The sequence below is a fragment of the Ambystoma mexicanum genome, chromosome 5q (assembly GCF_040938575.1).
Source record: "Ambystoma mexicanum isolate Mex_15411 chromosome 5q, UKY_AmexF1_1, whole genome shotgun sequence".
Classification (NCBI taxonomy): domain Eukaryota; kingdom Metazoa; phylum Chordata; class Amphibia; order Caudata; family Ambystomatidae; genus Ambystoma; species Ambystoma mexicanum.
In genome coordinates, this window is record NC_090933.1 from 783,913,891 (window position 1) to 783,938,161 (window position 24,271).

The 24,271-nt window shown below is 47.2% G+C and overlaps 1 long non-coding RNA gene across 1 annotated transcript; it reads right to left on the reverse strand.

Annotated features, from left to right (window-relative positions):
* Nucleotides 1–4,605: 4,605 nt before the first annotated feature.
* On the reverse strand, nt 4,606–5,645 carry LOC138498639 (uncharacterized). Its single transcript, XR_011278801.1, has 2 exons — nt 5,601–5,645; nt 4,606–4,977 (listed from the first exon to the last, which is right to left on the reverse strand). It is a non-coding gene; the product is annotated as an uncharacterized lncRNA (long non-coding RNA).
* Between the last annotated feature and the right edge of the window lie 18,626 nt (nt 5,646–24,271).

Sequence of the window (24,271 nt, forward strand, 5' to 3'; positions counted from 1 at the left end):
GCTGCGTTGTTTATCCCTGGCCGGTAAACCAGGGTCACCCCATACTCTAAGAGAGCCAGCATCCACCTCTCAATGCGTGCCGGCGGTTTGGATGACGACCCCGCTAGGATTGGCAGCAGAGGTTTATGGTCAGTAACCACCGTCACCGGGCGTCCGAGTACATAAAGCCGGAAATGGCGACATCCCCACAGCACCGCCAGAGCCTCGCGCTCAATCTGCGAATAGCGTTGTTCGGCGTCTGACAGCGCCTTGCTGGCATATGCGACTGGTCGGACGCCGCCATCACGGTCAATCTGTGTGAACACCGCCCCCAGGCCGAATGGGCTAGCATCAACGATGATTTCCGATGGTAAGGCGGGATCAAAGAATGACATCGTGTCCTCGGCCGTGAGGGCGCCCCTAATGTCATCGAAAGCCGCCTGTTCCAGCGGACCCCAACTCCAGACGGTGTCCTTTCTTGTCAGGGCCCGGAGGGGCTCAGACCTGGATGCCAGGTTCTTGATGAACCGGCCACAGTACGTGACCATGCCCAAAAAGCTTCGCACCTCCGACACAGATTCCGGTGGTTGGGCCTTCTGTATGTCCAGTACCTTTCTGGGGTCAGGAGACACCCCCCTTCCCTGAACACAAACCCGAAGAACTCCAGGGAGGGGCGCAGAAATTCGCACTTCTCCTTATGTAGTGTGAATCCCAGCGACTGCAGCCTCTCGAATGTTTTCGCCAGACGCCTCAGGTGGTCCACCTCGGTCCTCGCGAAGACCAGAATGTCGTTGCTTATGTTTAGGACACCCTCGAGGTCGGCCAGGGCACCCCGAATGATGTTCTGGAATACTTCCGCGGCCGAGGACACCCCAAAACTCAACCTCTTGTAGCGATACAGTCCCCGGTGCGTGGTGAAGGTGGTAATGTACCTTGAGTCGGGGTGGAGGACGACCTGATGATATCCGGCCCTGAGGTCGAGCTTCGAGAAGAACCGAGCACCCTGCACCTCCGCGATGATGTCATCCAGCGTCGGTGTGAGGTGCCTCTCTCTCCTGATGGCCTTGTTGGGGATTCTCATATCTACGCAGATCCTGACTGCGCCCGGTTGTTTGAGTTTCCTTGCCACCACTATGGGGGACACCCAGGGAGTCGGTCCCTCCACCTTCTCGATAATGTCTAGATCAACGAGGCTGTCCAGTTCTCTGTCTACCTGCTCACAGAGGTGGAAGGGTACCCTCCGATGTTTGAGGGCCACCGGCTGTACCGACTCGTCAATGTGCAGCCGCACCGGCTCCCCGACCATCTGCCCAATCCCCTTGAATAGGGCATGATGCTTCTCCAGCAAGTCATTAATGTCCTCCAGGTAGACGGAGTACGCAAAGCTTACGATGCCGAGAGCCTCCGCCGCTGCACAACTTAGCAAAGTGTTCTTACTCACTGGCGTCACGTAGAAGCGGGCTGTGATGTGGGAGCCATCGTGTTCCACTTTTGCCACAAAGGCCCCGTCCAGAGGGATGGGCTCCACACCACCGAACGCGAAGATGCGGGCCTTTGGCGTGACCAGTCTGGGCGGTCGATCCATGGCGTTGTAATGTTCTCGGGCCATGACGTTCACCGATGCCCCTGTGTCCACGAGTACAGGGATCGGAGACTGGTTCACTTCAACCACGCACCTAGGTTGACGTCGATTCCTGCCTCTTAGGAGCTCCACACTTGAGACGAAGAATATGTTCTCTTCATCTTCTTTCTCTGCTTCTTCTGCCTGAGCCTTCTCCTCGCCCTGGTCCACCTGGGTGACATTGGACGGCCGACCTTGGCGAATGGCGACCGCTCGGCCCTGACCCCTTGGCACCAGTACGGGCAAGGCCGCCCTACACACCCTTGAGAAGTGGTCTGGCAACCCGCACCGTCCACATGTCTTTCCAGCTGCAGGGCACTCCGCTGGGTGAGGCAGGTCGTATCCGCATTTTTGGCAAATCTCTCCTGCCCTCCCAGCTCTGTCCCGTGTGCCGCCGCCATACCTCCTAGCACCTCTTCCCCCTCGCCACATCGCGCAGATCTCTTCAGTCTTTATGGGGCGCGACCCGGCTTCCATTCTTGCCGCTCTCGCCTCTGACACCTCGTGGCTCCTTCCTAGCTCAAGGATGCGCTGGAGCGTTATCCAAGGCTCCCTCAGCACTTGGCGCCTGAGCTTGCCTGATGAGCACGCCTGGATAAGCATGGTCCTGATCATGTCCTCTGCATCGCCCCAGGCGCAGGCGAGCGACAGACGCCTTAGGCGCCCGTAGAACGTGTCCAAGGTCTCGTCGTCTTTTTGTTTGGCAGAGAGCATCACGAACCGCTCATAGTCCGCGTTGGCTAAGGGCAAAAAGTATGCCTGGAGGGCGGCCTTTGCATGATCGTAGGTTCCATTCCCTTGTGGCAAAGATTCAAAAATCTCCTGGACAGAGGGCCCTGCCGAGTACAACATTGTGGCCAGCCTGGTGTCATCATCAACCACTTGCGCAGCCCTGAAATACATGTCCAGGCTGTCCACCCACCTTCTCCATCGGGGCCCCAGGCTGGATGGCGGGCCCGACACATCAAATTCGGGGATGGGCTGCAGGGCAGCATGCGCACGTACCTGCGCCATGGCAGGCGCTGCCTGCTGGACACCAGGAGCAGCAGCAGGTTGAACTGGGGGTTGAAGGGCGGGAACCGCTGCCTGACCATCTACTGGAGCTGTTGGTTGCTGCATTGGGGGTAGAAGACCCTGCGGGGCCACTGGTGCACGAGGATGAAACTGCGCTGCCACACCGTGTGCTCCGTCCTGGTCCTCGGTGTCACTCATTAGCTTGAGCGCACATGCACCCCCATAATGCTGATTGGGGCCGCAACTCAAATATTCAGCCCACACTGACTCTCAGCCTGGACCACCCCTGGATGCAGTGACTCCTGCCACCTATGTGATGATGAAGAGGATGAAGATAGATGGAGTCACCAGGATCATGATGAAGGGGATGAAAAAGCAGAATGCCTTTTAGTGTTCCAAAAATTGGTAGCAAAATAGTAACTGGATTCAGCAGGCCCAGTCAAGATAGGCCTTCTCCTAGCTTCCACTCGACGTAGGAAACCCAAAATTGAGTCAATGTACTAAATATGCATACCTCTGTGTAGATGTAGCTGTCAGCTACTGAAATGTCCAAAAATTAGGCCTGGGGTCGTTTCAGGGCCCAAACCGGAGCTCCTTGAAGTCCCACAGCCGTTACAAAAAATGGCCGCCAGCCGCGTGGGCAACGCACTACCCGCGGCATGAAACGAAGTCTGTCCTTCGACCTCGTTCCGGTGAAAAATTGTTCCGATGATCACCGCCGGGCCCGGGCATCGTTTCCCCCACTCGTCGCCATTGTTGAGGGTGACTGGCGCCCCCCGCGCGCTTCGCCGTAAGCCCCGGCCCCAAGAACACAGACCAACACGTCCGTCTTGGTTCGGGCTTCCCGGTCGCTCTAGCGCAGCCGGGAAACGCCCCGTTTATTTATACTGCACGCGACGGCGTGCAACGTCACGCCGCCGCGTGCGCACCCGTCATCGGGCAGCGCCACAAGGAGAGGACACCTCTCCTGTCAGTCAGCATGCCCACGATGCTAGCACAATAATGCGAGGCAGTGGGGCCTGACTTCTCCCGCCCCCTCTCATTATTTCACGTTCTGTTATGTGCTAAATCTCTTCTGGGTGACTCCGTTGCTCAGTTCAGGACAGGCAGAAGCAGGACGCCATTGCTGTGCCTCTATCTGCCATGAACAGAGCAAACGGAGGCATGCGATGGCGGCTGAGCAATACATGCAGATCACTGAATGCTGCTGAAGCAGCAGGCACGTGATAGAAAACCGTACTTCCCATTGGCCAAATGCATGTAAGGACAAATAATCATTGGTTTAAGTGGTGAAAGGCCGTTAAAAAGTAACACATTGTGCATTCCCAGTTATCATGACAACCAGACACTGTTCCAAAACCTCATCACGTTCTCTTTTATCAGAGTCAATGGGAAAATGGTGGTGCTTTGCACCACCAAAATGTGACACGACCAAAAATGCCATTTTGTTATGAGAAAAGGATGTGCCAGCTGCATAAAGCACTTGACCAAAGAACTTCTCTAAGCACAATTTTGCAAAAATATTTTGTAGAGTTTAGTTACAAGAGAGTCTTATCTGCAATGAACTGAGTGAATGCCGTGATGACTTACCAGCAAAAATCATTACTCCAAATTTTCATTCCTGGTCCTAGTCCTTACATAAATGAGTTGTGTCCATACCAGGCAAAATCCCCAAACAATCCTAATCCTTACTCACTAAAAGGGAAAGCCCACAAAAAGTCCACTTCTCTCACAATGTCCAGTACATTGATCAGGTCCCCAGAGATTCACTATAAACAAACCAATATCAATGGTGGGTGCCAGGCCCTGGTGAGGAAGAGTGAAAGAGCATGAGTGGCAAGAGATAAAGGCATTCCACCCTCCTCCCAGTCCTAATTTATGTTATGACATAGCGGTGTCAGCCCCCATTGGTGCCCCCCCCTTGTCGTGTGAGGATGACCTACCTTGGGAAACAAAACCTGAGTACCCAGTGAATAATAGTCCGACAAGAATTTTTGGAAACACAGATCACAGTTTATTAGAGCATACAACACAAAGCGGACAGTCCCAGCCCTAAAGCATCATGGTTCATGACCATCTAAACCACAAAACACCTAGCTCCCAAAATGTGGGGCAAAACTTCTGAATGTTCCGGTGTCCCCTTGCTTCCTCCATGAATGTCTCAAGGCACCAGACATTTGCTCCACATTGGTGCACAGAGTGCTTCTCCCTCGGGCCACTGCACATGAAGGTGAGGAGTCTCCAGTGTCCATAGGGATCCAATGCCCGTCGTCCGACTTTGGCTCGAGTACGGCCATCAGGAAACTGCCCACGGTTCAAGCCACGGCATACTCCTCCCCGACTAGGACTTCCCCTAACTCCGCCTGTGACAGAAATGGAACAATTAGTACAAAATAAGGCCAGGAATTTCACACAATTCCCTTCACACTCACACCTCGATCTCTGCTGAAAATTTAAAATAATACAAATTGAAGCATGCAAGCATTATAAACCTTTTCCCTGATGCACACCCAGGTCTCTGCTAAAAATTGGAACAACTATACACCATGAAGCAAAAATATTGTCCTTTGCACACACTTACACCTTGATGTCCGCTGAAACAAAAAATTCATACAAATTGGAGTCTGCAAATCTTTGAAACCTTTTCCCTATTGACACCCTGCTCTCTGCTAAAAATGTGGAATTATACAGAATGAAGCCAGAAATTGAACCCACTTTCCTTTGTCCTCCTATGAAAATGTAAAACTTAATACAATTTGAAGCAAGCAATCCCTTGAAACAATTTCCCTTTACCCCCACTCACATCTCAGTCTCTGCAGGAAAAACTGGATCAATGAATACCCAACTAAGAAAGCCAACCATTGAAACATTTACAACACCACCACTTACAGCTTGATCCTCCTCTCAACCTATATTCAACCCTCCCTGTCTTTTCCTGCCTGGTAACTCACACCCTAGTTCATCCAAACTGTGCTCCCTAACCTACCTTGGGTGCAGGTGGGTGGGTAATTCGACGGAGGAGGACTGGAACGAGGCTGTTCTCCAGTCCTCCTCTGTATTTGTAGGCAGTTCCCATGACTGGCCGGAAATGCCCGCCCTGTGGACGGCCCACCCTCACTCGTGACTGATCAGAAGGGGGAGTAACCCGCCTAGCCACGAGGGGAGGGGAGGCAGCCAGAGGAGACTCCCCCTTCCGCTCAGTCACGAGGGACACCCCCTGCAGGGGCTGGAACATCCCCTTATCAGAGTGTGGTGCCTTTAGTTACAAACCTGTTGACCGAAAACAATCCACACCATACTCGATGGTACTTGTGAAAATATTAAATGTTGTGAAAAATCCCACAGAATGAAAAGTATGCTCCCATCAGACCTGCTGAAAGCATATTAAAGGAAAACTCTCAGGAACACCTCCCTCCCACATCTAGCAATAGCAGAACACATAAGCACAAGCTTTCTTCCAGGCATTAGTCCTGTAGATGTGTGAAAGAGCCACACCCCACCTCAGCACATAAGGCTGTCATACCTCCAGTGGAATTGCTCAGAATTCACCCATAAGCGCCAGCTGGGCTTCTCAATAGACTACAGAAATAACTGATTGGATCCTTCTAGTCAGCCATCAAATGTCTACTTATTCCATCATTACCAAAATGGCTTTTGTGGTAGCAAATGGAAGCTGAGAGTCTTATATGAAATCTCATCGATTCTGCAGCATCCACCACGAGGAGGCTTAATTCTTCTATTGTTAATGAGTACAATTGCGGGACGATTGTAGTCAAAATCTGGACCAGGTCTTGGCATCAGTGGGTGCAAACTCTTGTCATAAAAGAATGTACCTTCCCCAATATATCTGACTGAGTAATCAGCCATTAAGAAATATGTTTTAAAATGATGAACTTCACGGCGGTTTTCTGAAGGAGGCTCATTTGAAGGGCAAAAGCCAAATATCTAACAGCAGGCGCTCAAAGAAAAACAAAGAGCGTGGAACCAAGATGGCGTACAAGCAAGTAACTTTTTTATGAGGCTCCCGAACGCTGCCACCTTCCCTGCTTTTGTGCACTGTCTGAAGTGGATTATTACTACTGGACTTAATGAGAGGAACAATGCAGGAGCAGTCCCACCCAACCCCAGGCTGTGCAGATTGATAGAGGTTGCATTGGAAGTGGCACCCCACACAGGACACATCACAGGGAGAAAATGGTGCCTGCGCTAGGACGACAGCAGGGCCCCATAGATTGAAGGCGGAGAAGCAGGAGACAAGCTCTATAAAGACCCCATTGGACCAGCATATGAGACACATTGCCCACCAGCTGTGGGCTCTGCACAGGATTTCAGATATATAGATCTAGGGGGGAATCAGTCATCAGTCTTTGTGAGTGCCCTTTTTACAATGCCTGGCGAAAGGTGGATGTGCTAGGGTGCTGGGAGACTCTCCCAACCTGGCCTGCTGAGTTTGAAAATGCGCACAGAGTTTTAATTGAACTCAGGATTGAGATGATACTGTTCATATAGGAGAAGCCCCAGCAGTTTCAGTGTCTTTCTCCCATGCCCCTCTTACCATCGAGTTGTCAGGGAGCAGATCACAGGGCATGGAAGTCAACAAGTTTATAGCAGAACTATACAACCTCAGAAGTACCGGTGTTATTTCACACCGGAGATTGTTGTTCTTCTGGGCGCCCACTGGAGATTACCGACAAAGGACTCGGACGCCTAATAAGAAGGGGTCCTCCAGATCCTGAAGAACAATGATCGCATGGCCCTCCCCCTTAAGGCGTCCTGTGATCCACCCTAGCTCTGAACTCTTGCAAAGCATCCTCACAAAATGATACACAGGCTTTGATTCTGGGTCGCAGGAGTTGAGAAAATTAGCCCATATAGTCACTAAGAGAGGAATGGATTCATATTTAGAGATGGAATAGCTAATTTCGTACCACTGTCCCAGGAGGGGTCATTCTGAAACTTGCTCCCCAAAATAGAGCAGGCTGAGCTTGGACGCTCCATACAAATCAACCCGGCGGAAATCAACATGGCTGAGGGCACATCAAATAACATTGACTGAGATTATTTCAAAGTGGTGATCAGGGGAACATTCAATTTTCCAGGGTCAAAAAACTGGATCGAGCCATCTGAACACAGGAATACATCTTTCGAAGTTCATCCTAAATCCACAGGCTCTAACAAAACTGTCCCGAAACTAACCACTATCGCAGGGCAGAACAATGTGCTTGCTATTAATAAAGCGCGGTTCCCTTAACAGGAGCATGTACAAGCTCACATTCAGAGCCTAGGATAGGTAACATAGTATAATGTCATGTCAGCATAGGAGAAAAGCATGTCACAGTCAAAGCTCAGAAACATGTTAAATCTTCTAGTTGGCACTCTGAGGAGGCTACAATGTATATAGGCTTACACATGGCAGTCACAACACAAAGCTCAATGTCTCTCACTTCATTCTTAAAACTGCCTCTTGTGCAGTGTATCACACTCTTTATCCACATTTTATCCACCCAGATTTCGCCTTCCTGACCACCCATGATGTTTGCACCCATTGTCCATGCATATTTCACATGACATGTATTTGCATTTGATTCTGCCGACATGCTGGATGCCAGAAATGAGACCCCCGCACACTGTCTCGCAAATTCTTCTGCATCTGGAGCCGCACAGCCAACATATAATGAACAACACTGATGATAATAGCAGTCATCAAATTAGCAGTGAAAGTAAACAATTGTGGAAATCTAGGCACAGTATCCCATTGGCTATCTACTTTATGCATGCCTTAGTTTTGTACCGGGCATCGTTTGCATTGCTCCACACATGCAATGCTTCCCATCGGTACCGTTCTGACATTACAATTCTCAGAACAGATTTCGGTCTGCATTTTGTTATGCCACCTTTGCTTAGGGCTCTGAAAAAGAAAGAGGGCAGTAAGAGTTAATTTACTACGAGGAGACAGGGGGACACAACGTGTGACCGTGTTGCAGCAGCTTTGCCACTCACCCGTTTGTAGTCTGCATGTGTGCTGACGCGTGAAGCGTCGGGACTGTATGGAATGTTGCCATGGAATGTTCTAGCTGAGACCGTTGGTGTCCTGGGTGTGGATGGGCCGGTGGATGTACCCCTGCGTGACCACACCCGTCTCAATTGGAACTGCACAAATAAACCAATCTGAAGACAAAGTCAATTGTGCAGCGTCACGAGGCAGAAGCAGGTCGTTATACCGTTCCCAGACAAATATTAATATGACGAGTAAAGTACGTAACGGGACAAACAGCATACATAAAATAGCGATTTGTAAAACCTTGAAGGACCGCATCACTATTGATGTATTTATTAGGTGGGTTTTAGAAGGTGTTGTATGCTTCTTTCTAGCCACTTCTGTGCCCCTGGAGAGGGGTCTGTTGGAAGTTCCTAGAAAATCACAAACTGTTTACTGTGAAGGCAGACAGTCACGTAGAGTGCCACGCTGTTGATTGAAGGTTTGGCTGCGTGTGTGCAACCTGTGGAAAAAACCAAGCAGTGTGCTACAAGGAATGAGAGGGAAACGCCATTTATATGAGTAGACCCACCACCGAGCCTCAGACTGGGCGGTGGGTGGTCTCGGGCTTCTGACTGGTCTAGGGGATCAGGTTTGCAAGTCACTCCTCAGCTACTTTGAAAGGAGCAGACAGCGAGATATTGTAATGAATGCCTTTGTGCGCAAAGCTGGTTTCCATCATGTTTTATCACGTTTCTCTGCCTTTTCCCATTGTCCTGCCATGCATTAACTAGCGGGTCTGTGGGTTTACCAGGACGCGCCTAGAATTCTCCACCGCGTGCTGTCGCCCCAGGTTACATGACTCCGTCACGTGTTCAATAGCTTCTGATCGCAAAGCACATTCAGAGGGCTGGAGGGGCAAGCAATGGCGCGGAAGTGATTAACAACACAAAGACTGCAAAAAGCTGACGGCGTAAATGACTCGAACTGCAAACCTTTGTTGCTTTAGCCTCTGCAAAGGAAAAAAAGGCCACACGTCGCTTTATTTTTGTTCACGCAGTGGTGCAACTGGTGAGCGCTAACAGGACACGAGCTGAAAAGCCCTGACACATGAGCAAAAGTGTAACATTATCTTTATAACTAAAGCCGGATGGCTAGTGGGAAATCTATCAATCAATCATAACCCCTAAAATTTCCATTAGGCAGCTTCCATTCGATCACTTTTAGGTGGCCAACCATATGCAAATCATTATTGGCTCTGCCACTAATTGAAGAAATGATTTATTTATTTTTGTTTTTGTAGAGCGCTACACGCCCAGGGGCCATAGAGAGCATAGAAGAAAGAGGGAGAAGACAGGGTAGAACTAATCTATTGAAAAGAGGAGAATTTGTATCGACCTTTTGAAGGTTGCCAGGTAGTTGAGCTTTTAACATGGTGGGGGCGGGGGGGGGGGGGGGGGGCTGGGAGAGGTGAGGAAAGCATTCCATTCCCAAGGTGCAGCATGTATTTCAAAGCTTGTTTCCCTGAATTTTTTCTAGCCGAAATCGTGGTTGGGTCAAGGCATGGTTCGTGTTGGAACGTAAGATCTGGGCAGGTGGTTTACAGGAGATTCTGCCGATTAGATACTAAGGGGCAGCCTGGTTCTGGTATTTGTAGTGAAGTGAAAGAATGTTGTGTTTAATTCTTTGCTTGACAGGTAGCCAGTGAAGTTTTCTTCTGAAAGAGGAACAGTGATCCCGTTTACTAACACCATAAATGACCCGAAAAGCGCCATTCTGAGTGGTTTGCAATCGTTGCAAATTGGCGTGTCAGGCTGCCTGCGAGCAAGCTATTGCAATAGTCCAACCAAGAATTTACTAGTGCCGTAGCCACCAAAGATCTGTTCTTCAGAGAAAGAAAGGGTCTGACTTGATGGAGTAGTTTCACCACATAAACACATGAGGCACAGATTTGGGAGACATGTTTTTTTCATGGACAGTTGTTGATCAAACATGATGCCCAAAGTTTTTATGGATTTGCTTACTGGAATTAGACAGCTTGCAGTGGAAAAGTGCGAGAACAGTGGGTCAAGCTTTTTGAGCCGAGGACCAGAGGCAATAATGAGAAGCTCTGTCTTTTCATTATTCAGGGCCAAAGAATTACAAGACATCCAGGTCTGGAATACTGAGTAAATTCTGTTCACGGCTTTGGTATCTACTGTGTGTGACCCTGTGAGTTCAAACAATACCTGAGTATCATCTGCATAATTGGCATATTTGATACTCAAGGTGTCAAGAAGGCCAGGAAGCGGCTTTACATAGATATTAAATAGCAGTGGCGATAGACACGATCCCTGTGGCACTCCAAGTTGAGAGGATAACTGTTGCCTGGGCATTCTTGACAGCCACTCTGGATGTTCTAGGGCTCAGAAAAGATGTAATCCTTTGTATGGCCATTTCCGAGCAATTGGCGATGTTCTTGACGTTGACGAAATGCCGCTTCTCGTTGTTGGCCTCGTTCTCTATTCATGGGACACTACCCTTGTTGAACTTGTTGGCATTCATCAGTGATCACATGGGAGGTTGACCACAAAGGAAAATTTTCTGTGAAGTTGCACAAACACAAATAATGATTAGAACCACTCATCCCAGCCAATCATGAAGCTCGGAAAGGGGGCTTTACTGCATGGTAATGACCCTGTTCTGACTTTCCTCAGAAGCTGAAGGCTGCCATCTTCCCAGCAGGGTAGCAGGTAGGTTCTCCAGCACCACCTCTCCCTCGCCCTCAAAATCCATCTCCCTGTCCACGATCTCACCCTCACACCATCCCAATCCCTGCTCCACTTACCCCTCGCTAGCAACTGGAGCAATTGGCGCCATGGAAAGGGAGAATGGACTGCATGTAGTACCCTTTTCCCTTGACTATGGCAGCCATCCTTGTTTGTATCTTTTTAAGTTTAGAAACGACAACCGTGATATTTTTCAACTTCAAAAAAATGTAACCAACGTAGAAGAATAGGTTGAATGCTACTCTTTTGTTCTTTTCACAGATTCCAGCACTGTAGCCAATTAACAAGCTTCGAAAGGAGCTTCTAACTACCTACAAAGTCTGCATTTGAAGCTTTCATTCGTGATGTTTACCCACTGGGCACTGGTCAAGGAGACATGAACATGCTGTGTCACAAGAAGCCCCAGGTAAGGCTGACCTTTTTCCCCTGCACACGCTGTAGTAGTTTACCATTGTGCTCTATTGTATGATAGGTGACTGTCACTCTCATTACCGGCACTCACCTCAGGCTTTGAACCACTAACTTGTGTGGTGGGCCCCACCTACACCATAAACACTCTGCTGCAGGCTCTAACTCTTCAATAAAAGCATCACAACGTACAGTATTTCCTAAAGTACTATATCCCTGGCTTATAAAATAATTTATAATAAACAATATCGGCCCTGTCTTGCAAGATAACATATATCCTTGAAATTAAGAATTAAGAAGAAAGAAAGCATTGACAATGCCAATAGGCCTGGCCGTTTTGGTAAGTATGAGTCAATAGGCGAGAGTGTGAATATGGTTGTATAGGTGTATACATTTGGTGGACTATGTAAAAAAGTGGGTGGAAATAGTTGTATGGTAGCTGAATAGTTAGATAAATTGTTGAAAATGGCTATATAGGAGGATGGATACGTGAGAAAATACGCTTGTACTGGTGGATGGATGAGTGGGTGGATTGTTGTTGCACGGGTGGATGAAAGAGTGGGTTAAGATATATTTCTGGCAAGTATAAGTGTGTAGAAAAGTCAATCACCCTGGAAAATGCAAATACATTTGACTTTCAATGAAACAGGACTTTTATCAATGAATGATAATGAGCATGATCAAAACATCTGGGTCCCCTTGGCCCTCACCCCTTCCTCAGGGCAGGCTATGCAAAGTTTCAGAAGTAGATTGCAACTTGATAGGTTACCTGGCTAGTAGGTATGTCAGGCTTGATACCTGCAATGTATGTGTGGGCAACTGGAGCTCTGTGTCTGGTGCTACATTCAGTTGGATGTTGGGGACGAATTAAGCTGTCTGTGTAATGGCGCAATGAGTTGGGATCCTAAGGCCCGTGGCAGTGTGTGTGTAGTGTTGGCATGTTTTTGAACACACACATTTGTGAATGTGTCCGTTGTTATGATGTGCACATATATGGTGTGACTACAAGAAGGTTTACATTGTGTTTTTCAGCGTGATGCATGTACCTCCAGGGTTAATGCTTCTGGAATGTTGATATGTGAGTACACAGAGCTTGTGTTTGAGTCTAAGCAATACTGGCCACTGTTGTCATGTGGGTCTTTGCAGCATTTGTGTTGTAACATTGTACAGAACTGAACATCTCAGGGTTGCAGTTTTCTTAACTATGCCCATTGCCCAAACTGTTTTCCTCTTCCCTGAAAAAGAACAACATGAGAGTTCTTCACAGAAGCACAAGCCTTAAACCCCTGAAACCGCACCACATGACCAGGAGCAGTGGTAGCGTGAGGGTAAGTGCTTGGCTTTCTTGTCTGTCAATCCCCACACAATGAAATAATGCCCAGTCAAATTAAATTGTACATTGCTTTACAGTGTCTAGTGTCTAACTACACATATGAAACAAACATCTCTCAAGTCCTTTATGCCGGCTGTAAATGCCTAAAGGAAGAGGGATGCATGCCCAGAGGGAGTGGCACGGTAGAAGGATTAGAGATGTTGAATGGTAATCCTCGGAAGAGGTGGCCGGTCATTCTTACATTTGTTTTCATTGACACACAGGTAACGTCTAACCATTTTTTTTTCTGTCAATAAGGTTAATTTTTTATATATTTAACTTGATATTCATGATGACCTAAGACTCCAAAATATATCTGGAATACCATAGTAAGCATAGGTTTAATAAACCTACACCATATCTTGAGACACGGCAACCCGATAGATTACTATACACTGATAATATGTCGGTACTGTGACACTTCACAGAGGGTGTGCGCTCGCCTGGGCTTTTTTGAAATTTTAAATGAAATTGAATGATGTATTGTATTTATTTATATAGCGCACATTTATACTAATGATGGTAGATCAACCACCGTAAAATGTGTGTGGTTAATCCACACACATTTTCATATGCTCACCACACAACAAACACATAGACCTGTGTACTCAGGGTGACACACCCTACAGTCGCTGTCACTCCTGTCACATTAAGTTGGGAAATGACAGCCCAAGAATACATCAAAGCATCTCAGAAGGGGGATGGCAAAACCTTAATCCTGCCATGGCCAGCCTAATTAACTAACAAAGGCTCCATGGATCCGCCATGCCTTTTTGTTAGCTCTGCTGGTGCCAGCTTCGCATACTAATCACAGTTAATTCAAACAGGCCCACATGGGGCAGGTTGCAGGACTAACAAAAGACAGAAAAAAACCAACAACCTTTGATATCCATCTGTGTCAACCTGAAGCCAGCTCCCGCCTTTTAGTATCAAGGACAGTGACCTGTCATGTCTGGGACAGATGTTTACAGTAGTTCTCCCAGCAGGAGGACCCCATTCAGAAGGTACGAGTACGTGGTTTGGCGGCGACCAAATGTCTGGTCTCGCCGCAGCTTCAAGGGAGACCTGCAACTTTAATCAGGCACCACAGAGAACTCAATTAACCAGAGAGACCCTTTCATCCACAACAGACAGGAAGATGGGTGGGACTTAGTATTACATGTTTTCACTCCTTTACCTTTTCTGTTGCAAAGCACTCTGGTTTTGACCTCACGCATACAGGAGATTATTGGTGGGGACCCAGGATTGGTTCATTGGGGTAGGCTTAGCCTACACCACTCACAGAGGCACCGTTTGGCTATAAAAGAAGGTCAAGACCCCCTTTTGGGCAGATCATCTGAAGATTTTGCAAGGAGTAACAAGAATAACACATTTAGACCCTGGCTGAAGGTACAGTCTGTATTACAGCTTCTGCCCGTGAAGGAAGGCCAGGATTTCCAAGAGGGAAGCAAGATTCCTCCCCTAAACATCTTCCAGGCAACAGAGGGAGATACTGAATCCAGAGGACACTCTAGCAGCTCCAGAACCGGTATCCAGCCAACACACAGCTAGGCTTTGCAGGAAGCTTCCTAGGTGGGAAGTGCCAGAGAGTATGTGAATCAAATCAAGTAGAAGGCTGTGGCCTGCAACACTCTCCTCAGCTTTGTTACATCTTCCTTAAAGGACGACACATGCCCAGTGAAGAAGCTAGGAGAAGTGAAATGACAAGCTTCAACCAGTATCCACCTTAAAGGACACTTTCGAGCCATTCAGGACCCTCAAGCTGAACCTGACTACACCACTAACTGTTGTTACGCCTCAGTTGCTCAGGCCATCTGAGACTCCTCCACCAGTACTTCATACCCGCCAACCAGCACTGACACAACAATTCCTGACCCCAAGCCATCATGCAGGCAAGCCTGCAGCTGTCCGTCCAGCCTCGCTCGCCAAATTTCCTGCTGCCTGATTCCCATAGCTGTCTCATCTTGAACCCTTTCACAGGAGCTGCAAAACGCCATTAAACGGACTTGACCCTGGCGAGCACCAAGAACTTCTACAAGCACACAGTACATTGTGGATTTGTCCCCCTGGTAGTTCTCCCTAGGCCCCTATTGACATTTTACGACCCATTGCTCCTTTTGTGGTGAAACCAAGTAGCCTTGAACTATTGCGATTAATTACTTTACAGACTACCCTCATGTCAGTATCCAGAGTGCATCCCTTTTCCTTTTTGAAACTGTCTGTCCTCTGCATTCCTTTACAGTGTGGGTTGTATTTTTTAGTGTGCTAGAACTGTCTGTTGAACAATAATAAAGTAGATTTTCTTTAAACAACCTTGGCTGGACAGTCCCTTTTATCATTGGGTAATCATTGTATTTTCACTGTGTTGCAACTAACCAACGATCCACGACCTTGCAGAGATAAGCCTGCCATTCCGTCCGCATTACAAAATTGGACAAAGAGGTTTATAATTTGCTTGTGTTTACAGTCTGTTTGGATCACTTCTGGTGTACTAGAGGTGTGGGGCTGACTGATAGTTTAGAAACCGATATTCATCCCTTTATCACTGGTGCCCTGAGAGTTAATTTGTCACAGACGCATACTAATGGTTTAAATGAATCATCATGATCGCATAGTTGCATGCATTCTGAACATCTACAAGAGAATTCTCTGACAAAGAATTTGTTTACATATGACAACACACGTTGACGTGATTATGCTATAAATTATATTCATACCAAGCGTTTCACATTGGTGCTGCGAATGACACGCAGAACACCAGTACATGACGAACACGACAGGATGCCCAGGCGTCTCAAATAGATTTTGAGGCAAGGTTGATACTGTAGGTATTTTAACTGGTACAATTATGTGACCAGTAATACTATAATGTAACTAAAAGAGATTATTTCTTATATAGGAACAAGGAACAATGATACCCAATTTACCTTAAATGAGAGATCCCAAATTGGCAGGATTCATGTACATCCATATTTCAATTGTAAATACCTCAAAAATAGGAACTTGATACAATATCATTTAATTACAAGACATTTCAATAAAACGATTAGGTATGCAAAACTCAGCATACAGATTAAATTTCTTTCTACACAGATACCACAGTATCAGGTAATAAAATTGCAGCAAAAATGTTGCTGGTAAGAAAAATTGCGGCAAAAATGCTGTGGTTTGACCCGGTAAAGGAGTACCCCATTATACCATTTAAGGGTAGCAGTGGCTGTGGGGGTGTCCCCTCTCGCCTTAAATGGTATACTGGGTCCGGCGGTTGCGGGCGCCTCCCCTGCATCCTTTACATGACTGTGGCGGCAAAACCACAGCATTTTTGCCGCGATTTTTTGTATTCACAGCCATTTTTACAGCGTTTTAAGACATGGAACCGACACCACTACCATGCACTTGAAGATTTGGGAACATGCCCTAAAATTATTACTGTTTACCTGGAGAGGTTATGGCTTGAAAACTATTTATTAAGGTGAGCAAGTACTGCCTACCCACATATTGCTACCATCCAGTGATCTAACTGAACGACACACACATGGATGACTAATTACTTTTTTCTTCATTTTCTCTCTTCCCTTGTGTTTCATTCTTTCTATCCTTCTACATTGCAGTGTTGTAACATTGTTTGGCAAATTCAATTCTCAAACTTGTGATATGTTCTATATAGCAGTCATATACCGTTATGATTTGATATTAAGGAGGTTCAAGGATATTGCTCAATGAGGACATAACTTAACTAATGTAACAATGATTGAACCAGTAATCAGCAACCCAATGTGTTAGTTTTATAAACCTTGAAAAAGGCCAGTGGGCGAAACTCATAGCCATACAGCCGGCCATTTTGTGATTCCATATGAACAGACTTCTAGGCCTTTTCCTTCTGAAGCAAGAGCCAATTTCCTCTCCAGGAACTCTCAATCCAAGGCTGCCACTACATCAGTGACTCTCGCCAGGGTGCCCATCTAGCCAAAAAGCAAAGACCCTAAGCTAATGTTCACAGAGCCTGCGCCCCCTGCCCTCATTTCACTTAGACGCGGCCTATCTCAGGGGCTCCAACTCCCCCACCCCGCAAGGGCTTTCCATCAAGCCTCTTTACCAAACTCCTCTAATCCCCTATGGCTCCATTCTGCACTCAACAAGGTCCCTTCATGGCCCCTCTGCTCCACTCTGTACAAACACTGACATCTCTTCAAAGCACCTCACACCCCACATCTTCATTGCCTCTGTCTCCAGGGGCCCCGCCCCTGCCCACCGGTGTAAGCTTATCCCTTTAGCGGTTATGGAATCCCATGGGATTCGTTTCCACTACTGAAGCATGCCATCATCCCCGAACCTTGACCCCAGTGCAACTGTCCAATACTGAAGGGGGCATCAGGTTGCTAGCTGAGCTCATCAGACCCTGACTTCCTCTCCTGTGCCACTCCCTGTGGCCATGTATCCCTCTTCCCGAAGGCATTTACTGCAGGCATAAAGGACTTGAGAGATGTGTATTCCATATGTAAAGTTGGAGATTAGAGGGCGTAAGCAATTTACTATTCAATTTGATTGGGCATTATTTCATCCTGGATCAACAGTCAAGAAAGCCAAGCACTTAACCCTCACACCACCACTGCTTCTAGTCACGTGATGCTGTTTCAGTGTGGGATTTAAGGACAGGTCCATCTGTGCAGAACTATCATTGTGTTGTTCTTTTTCAGGAAGGAGGCAAACAGATTGGGAAATGGAAATAGTTAAAAAGAAATCAACTGGAGAAGAGTGGGCAGGGGATGTGGCCTTCACCTTTTTCAAGTTAAAAAACTCCAAGGAGATAAACGGAAGCACATACCGAGCATGGATAAGATCTCGGGTCACCTGCCGTCTAGGTGCCTATCGCTGGTGCCCACTGCTCTGTGTCCTTATGGGGGAAGCTTTCACGGATGTACATCTTTCTTCTGCATGCCCCCGTGCACATGCCCATTTGCCTTGTGAACCGGAAGTGTCTATTCACAAGGACACAGGATAAATAACATGTATTCTTCACAATTTAGAAGGACAAAGACAAGTGCCTCCTCTGTAACACGTGACTTGCACGTTACATAATATTGTGCTTGTGGTCATGTACGTCCTTACAACACAATCACAATTACATGGCGGAAGGCAGCTGTAACTAAGTGTGCATGATCGCAAATGTGGAGATGATGGAGAGAGAGCCAGAATGGAAAGCATTGTGGAGGGGCACGGAACGACCTTCTTAATTAAGAGGGGGCCGCGCGTATTCGCACTGCTGTGAACTGCGTTCTCTCTTCCGCAGCTCACACACGTGTCCGGGAGACCAAATGAATGTGTGCACGAATTGGACGGAAAATCTAATTTCTTATAAAGAGAGTGCTCTTTCGTGTGTTGATGATTTGCTAAAAGACGCATGAACATTTGTGCGTCCTGTGCACTTACCTATGTTAGGCAAGGGCAATGGAAGAGCGCGAGTGTGTGTATATTAATAGTTAGTTCAGACAGTCATGGTCTAATAAGGGAGTTAGCAAAGGGCTAATGAAGAAATGGGCTGATTAATCCGGGAGTTGGATGGAGCACTAGTGAAGCATGGCAGGGTTAGCTTACGCGTGTGATAGGATCTATTGTAGGAGCCGTATGGGGCTAATTTGGGGTGCTCTAAGAGGACTGAGGAAAAGCTGCAGGTTTGGAATAATGAAGAGGTGACTGATGGTGACTATGGAAGATGGGTTTTGGCTAACAGGTAGGTTGAGTAGTGTGTAATGCGATGGGCGTTGAATTGGCGCTAATGAGGAGGGGCTAATGTGGGATAACGAAGAAGTTGGTTGGCTTTGGTCTAATTTAGAAGGGATTGGATAGGTGCTGATTAGGGGGACAAATAAAACATGTAGTCAAATCAGACATAATAAGAGGGGGTTCAATGGGGGCTAGTGATGACAGAGCCTGATCGGGTATAATGAAGAAGTGGTTGGATGGGGGGCATATCGAGAGAGTATCAGGTGCAGGCTAATTTAGAGAGGGTTGGATGGGGCTAATGAAGCAAGGGACAGGTGGGTGCTAATTTCGAGTGGACTCTTATTGTGGGGTGCCTAAATTAAAGAGGGCCTGATGGAAGGAGATGGACACATAGGGCTAATATAGCAGGGGATATGAGGAGGGCTATTTAGGGAGTCTTATGGGGTTCTGTGGCGAATAATTAAGAGGAGGGACAGCTGTGGTTTAATGAATATAGGGGTCGATGGTGGATGAATGGGGTATACGCTAATAGGTGGCTTGGAAGCAGGGGGGCGAATAGGGCTTATCGAAGCAGGAGGCCGGATGGTGGCTAATGAAGACTTGAGGTCTCGGGGTTCTAATTGAGGCTAATTGAAAAATAGGGGCTGATAGAGAAAATTAAGGAACATATTCAAAAGGGCAATGCAGAGGTCACCAGGGGTGGTGTATAGGACTCTGGATGAAGGCAGATAGGGGAAAAGAAGGGTGATCTGTATGGCTGAGGCATTCAGGGAGGGTCTGCGTGTTGCAGCATAAGTGGGTGTAGATGTTCCTGTGAGTCTGTTTTGTGGGGGTTATTGAAGTAATCTGTGGTCCTGTCGAGTGGCAACACTGGGGTCCCTCAAATTATTCAGATATCCTCCCACTGGTCATTAGAGATGCAACACTCTTTCAGATGATTGAAAATAATAAATGGGGTTCTTATTTTACCCTTCATGATGGAGTCCAGCCTCTAAACGTGGGACTGGCTTTCAAAGCCATATGGCTCTGCTTTGTCTTGCTTCCAAAACAAGAGCATTGCCCTTGAGCTATCCTCTTAGCCCATAGTACACATTATTAAACTATAGGTATGATATGATATGATATGGTATTTGTAACGCGCCTATACACAAGTGTTTCAAGGTAGCATTGGTAGCATTGGACGAAAGCCCTAGGCCAGTTCTCACCCCTGGAGCCCCCACCCCAGAGGTCCTCTAAAAGGCATGCTGCCAACTTGAGCCTTATGTGTATGTAGAAGCCTGACTTGTGTGTTTCTCTGGTAGATAATTACGGAAGACATTCTCCCACCCTTCTCCCCCACCTATGTAGAGCTAATTGGGGAAGAAAAAGTCCAAGCTCCCTCTTTTCTTTCAGCCATTCTTGCTTTGGACTGGCAAGCTGCTGCCCTCTTGCCCAGCCCGCTTGTCCCTCACATCCTCTCTCCTTTTTTGTTAGCACTAGTAGCTTGGGTTCAGGTGTTTTCTGCCTCTGTCTCCACTCCAGTGTATACAGTCTAGGTCTCGTCTTGACTGCTTCCACCTGTTCTTCCAGCCTCAACCTGTGCCCTTTGATCGATAATGCAGCTTTCTCAATCGCTGTCATTCTCTCAAGCCCTAACCGTCACAAGGTCAGGTGCATGGCCCTGTCCCAAGGAATGCAGGAGACTCTCTTACCAAGGAATGCCAGACTATCCTTGCTTTCTGTTAGAGATGTGAGCCACTTGAAGGTGGTACAGAGCGGGCTTTACCTTCCTCCTCATAGTACATAACCCCTCTTAGAGTCAGGTGACCTTGCATCCAGAGGACTGTCTTTGGGTGAAGTATCTTGGCCATGCTCCCAAAGACTAATGTCTAAGCTGTGTATGATTTCTGAGGAACGTGATTCCAAACAAGAACTCTGTATTGGTAGACCATCCAGACAACTGGTGAAAAGAGAACCAAGCTCGTGCGCAATCCTACCCATGGTAGTAGAGACTTTCATGCAAACCTAAACCAAGAGAGCAGAAGGTGAAGATAAAATGCCTTGGAAGAATGCTGTAATGCCACGTGGTCTTGTTTCTAAAAAAGGGACCTTTGCAGAGAAACAGAAAAGCCACACATGCCCAGAACATTGGAAGAAAACTGTTCAATGCCTCATTCAACACCATGAGATCCTGTCTGTCAGCAGGTATTCGGCCAGCAAAAATCACCAGACTGAAGGGAAGCTCTACAGTGCAGATGACAGCAACATTGCAGGTGCTACCGAAGCTATTGATCAGCCACAAGCAGCCAAAACCTGATATAAAGGCAGGACTTTACGTCCACTGAAGATGGCCGCCAGAACGAATGAAGCCTCAATCCAGCAAAAGATGGGCAAGTAAAATCATTTTTACAATGACCCTATCCTGAGGCTTCACACCATGGGAATCAGTAAGCAACCAATGCTAAGCCACAGGAGATCTGGCCCTATGGCAAAAGGCCTATTTAAGGCCTATTGAAGGCTAACTTCAAAGTCTTTCTGTGTCCAAAACATGTGCTTGCCTTCACAACTAAATCAATACAAAGTGTAGGGATGTCAGCAACCAAAAAACAGTGTTCAAAGTAAAGTTCTAAGCTTCTTCCAGCTCCTGGCTTATTTTCAGCTTCTTCTTCTTTTGGTACAAAACAGTTCTACAACTTGGAGCTCCCTTCACCAAGTTCAACACAGTTCCAAACAACCTTGGGGTTCCCTTCCCCAAGTCCAACACAGTTCCAAACAACCTTGGGGTTCCCTTCCCCAAGTTCAACACAGTTCACAGTTAATGAAACGTTGCCAGCTTTCAGTAGGAATGGTAATCTTTCAGGCTTTCCAACCATTCACTTGGCTTTCCTTCTCTTTAGTCACTTTCAGAATAATGAGGCAAAATAACAGCAATCTCTTTATTTCCCTGGCTCTCTCCAAGTATGGGTTACTCGCCCTAGGTGCAGTTGTCAGACCACACGGTCCACCCATCACAGGTCACGCAACCGATAACCCTCAGCACTTTATAATGTTCACTGATTCACATTGGACTACTTTGCCACCATATGTTTCCTCTATGCACTTGTGATATTAGCCCATCTGTACTCTGTTTCTTCCTGGTAGTCTCTTGACTCTGACAACAAGTGCCTTTCATACATTTCCCTTTGTGGTATTTATTCCTTGTCACCACCTTGCTTCCACACTAACCAATAGTGCTTCTCATTTGCCTTTGGCATGCTTCACCAACTCTCAATACTGGTTTTCACTTGGCTTTGCGCTTTCACATTGTCCAAAAATGCTTTTTCGTTATTTTCATTCTGTTCGTAAATACACATCACTTTCTCTCCACTTGTGTGCTATTTTCATGTATTGCGCATAGCTTTTCTTAAGTACGGTATTCAATATTTGTTAAGTACTTGGCAACTTTCGACGTTCTTGCTGCCTCCTGCAGCATAGTGGAGATTTCTGTGTCCCCCAGATCCAGCTGTGGACACATGGCTTGGAGCTCTGCAGGACTCCTGACTCTTACGCAACTCTCTCCAGCCTCTGCATCCTTTTCACCAGCTCCTCCTCTCCAGCCTGCTCCATGGCACCCTGGCTTCCCAGGCAGATTTCCTCCTGAATGTGGGGCACTCCTTTTTATATGCACCTGTAGTCTCTCAAGGGGTTGCAGGTGCACGTCCTTTACTTGACTGCAATTACCTCTATCACTGGAACATGCCTGATCTTTAGAATGGTGCTCTAGAGTCATCTTCCTCGTCCCAGTACCAAAGTGGTGTTTGCAGGTGGAAGTATGCATTATTCCTAGTCGCCTCTTCCTCGTCCCATTCTTAAAGGGACCTGAACAGGATACAGTTGGAGTGTTTGACAGTGGCAAAGTGTGGTAATAACCTATAAAGGTTGGGGGAGGGTAGGATGTATTTGACAAGGGAAAGGGGGTAACATGCCTCACCTAAAGGCACATTTCCTGCACTCCCCAAGATCCCTCCACCCAGGTGATCCTCCCTTGCATATCCACCCCCAGAGTCGGGATCCAAAAGTGAAGGTCCTTCCCTGGCCACCTGAGAGGAAGATCCAAGGGAAGTAGATGGGAGGAGACCCTCGAGTTCCTCCCAAGGGAAAGAGCACAGGCCGCATTAGATAGACTGTGTCGGCTAGCAGAGCTGCAAGAGCATGGAGTCCTGTGAAAGATTGAAAGCCCGGCAAAGCTTTTGGTTCTTAAATAGCTAATAGGTCTGAGGGTATGGAAAGCCTGAGGCACCAGAGGTCCTATTACTGATGAATTAATGGTGCCTGTGCACCATATCCATGAAAAGTATTAAGGGTACGATATTCCTCTGAGAAACGTAAGCCAGACACTATGCTCCTGGATGGATTCCAAATATTTTGCTGGGTAATATATCCCTGAAACTGTGAATGTATAAGAAAGGCGTGCTGAGTGCTAAATGGCAGAGACAATGGGCCTCATTACGAGTCCGGCGGTAACCCTGCTGGTGCTTCTAGCGGGTTGCCGCCGTTCTCATAACACTTTTCCGGCGCCTTACTTCCCGGTGCCATCAGCACATTACAAGTCCCAATGGATCGGGAAGTCAGGTACCAGAAGATTTCAGTCCCCATTCCCTAGGACTCCATGGGATTGGGGACATGGAATCACTGGTAACGTTGCTAATGGTGCTGGCACTTCTGTGAAAACTCTGTAGGCGGGGGCCAGGCCAGACCTGCCAGGCGCAACAGCCCTTGCCTGCAGAGTTGTAGTTTGGCAGTCCAGAAATGGGTGCCCATAATTCCAGACTGCCACACTTTAATGAGGCCCATGTCAAATAGAGATCTAGAGGGATACCAATACCCCTATTAGAACCATGATACCTTATAATTTACCTCTCTGGACACATTTTGCTTGGACCAGTCCAAGATGAGAGAATGCTTCTCTATTATAAATGCACCCCTAGCTCCCACAGGTGACTGGCCCCATTCCTCTCCTAATCAGAGTAAGATTAGTGGGCATAATTCCCTTTGGACAGGAGGAATAACTCAAGTCTAATAAGAAATCTGTAACCCTTGTTGACCAAGTACCCAAACAATTTACTTTAAGGGATTCAGGATGGGTTAAAATCAGGTGTTGATAGTATTATGCCGCAATGTAGCATCAGATATCATAGAGTGAATTGATTGGCAATGAAACATAGATGGAAGTTCATTCTAAAAGTGAAAAAGCATCCTCAGTCCAACTTCATCAGGCAAAGGAATAGTATGCATGGAAAGAAGGTCTGGGATGTCTGACTTATCTAAAGGACCAAAATATTGCTCCTAAACAGGGACCAAAATGTAACGGCTTTCACAGAACTGCCCATTTTAATCTCCCGCCTTCCACTGCTATTGGTTACCCACCTCAGCTGGTTCCCCGTGCCAAC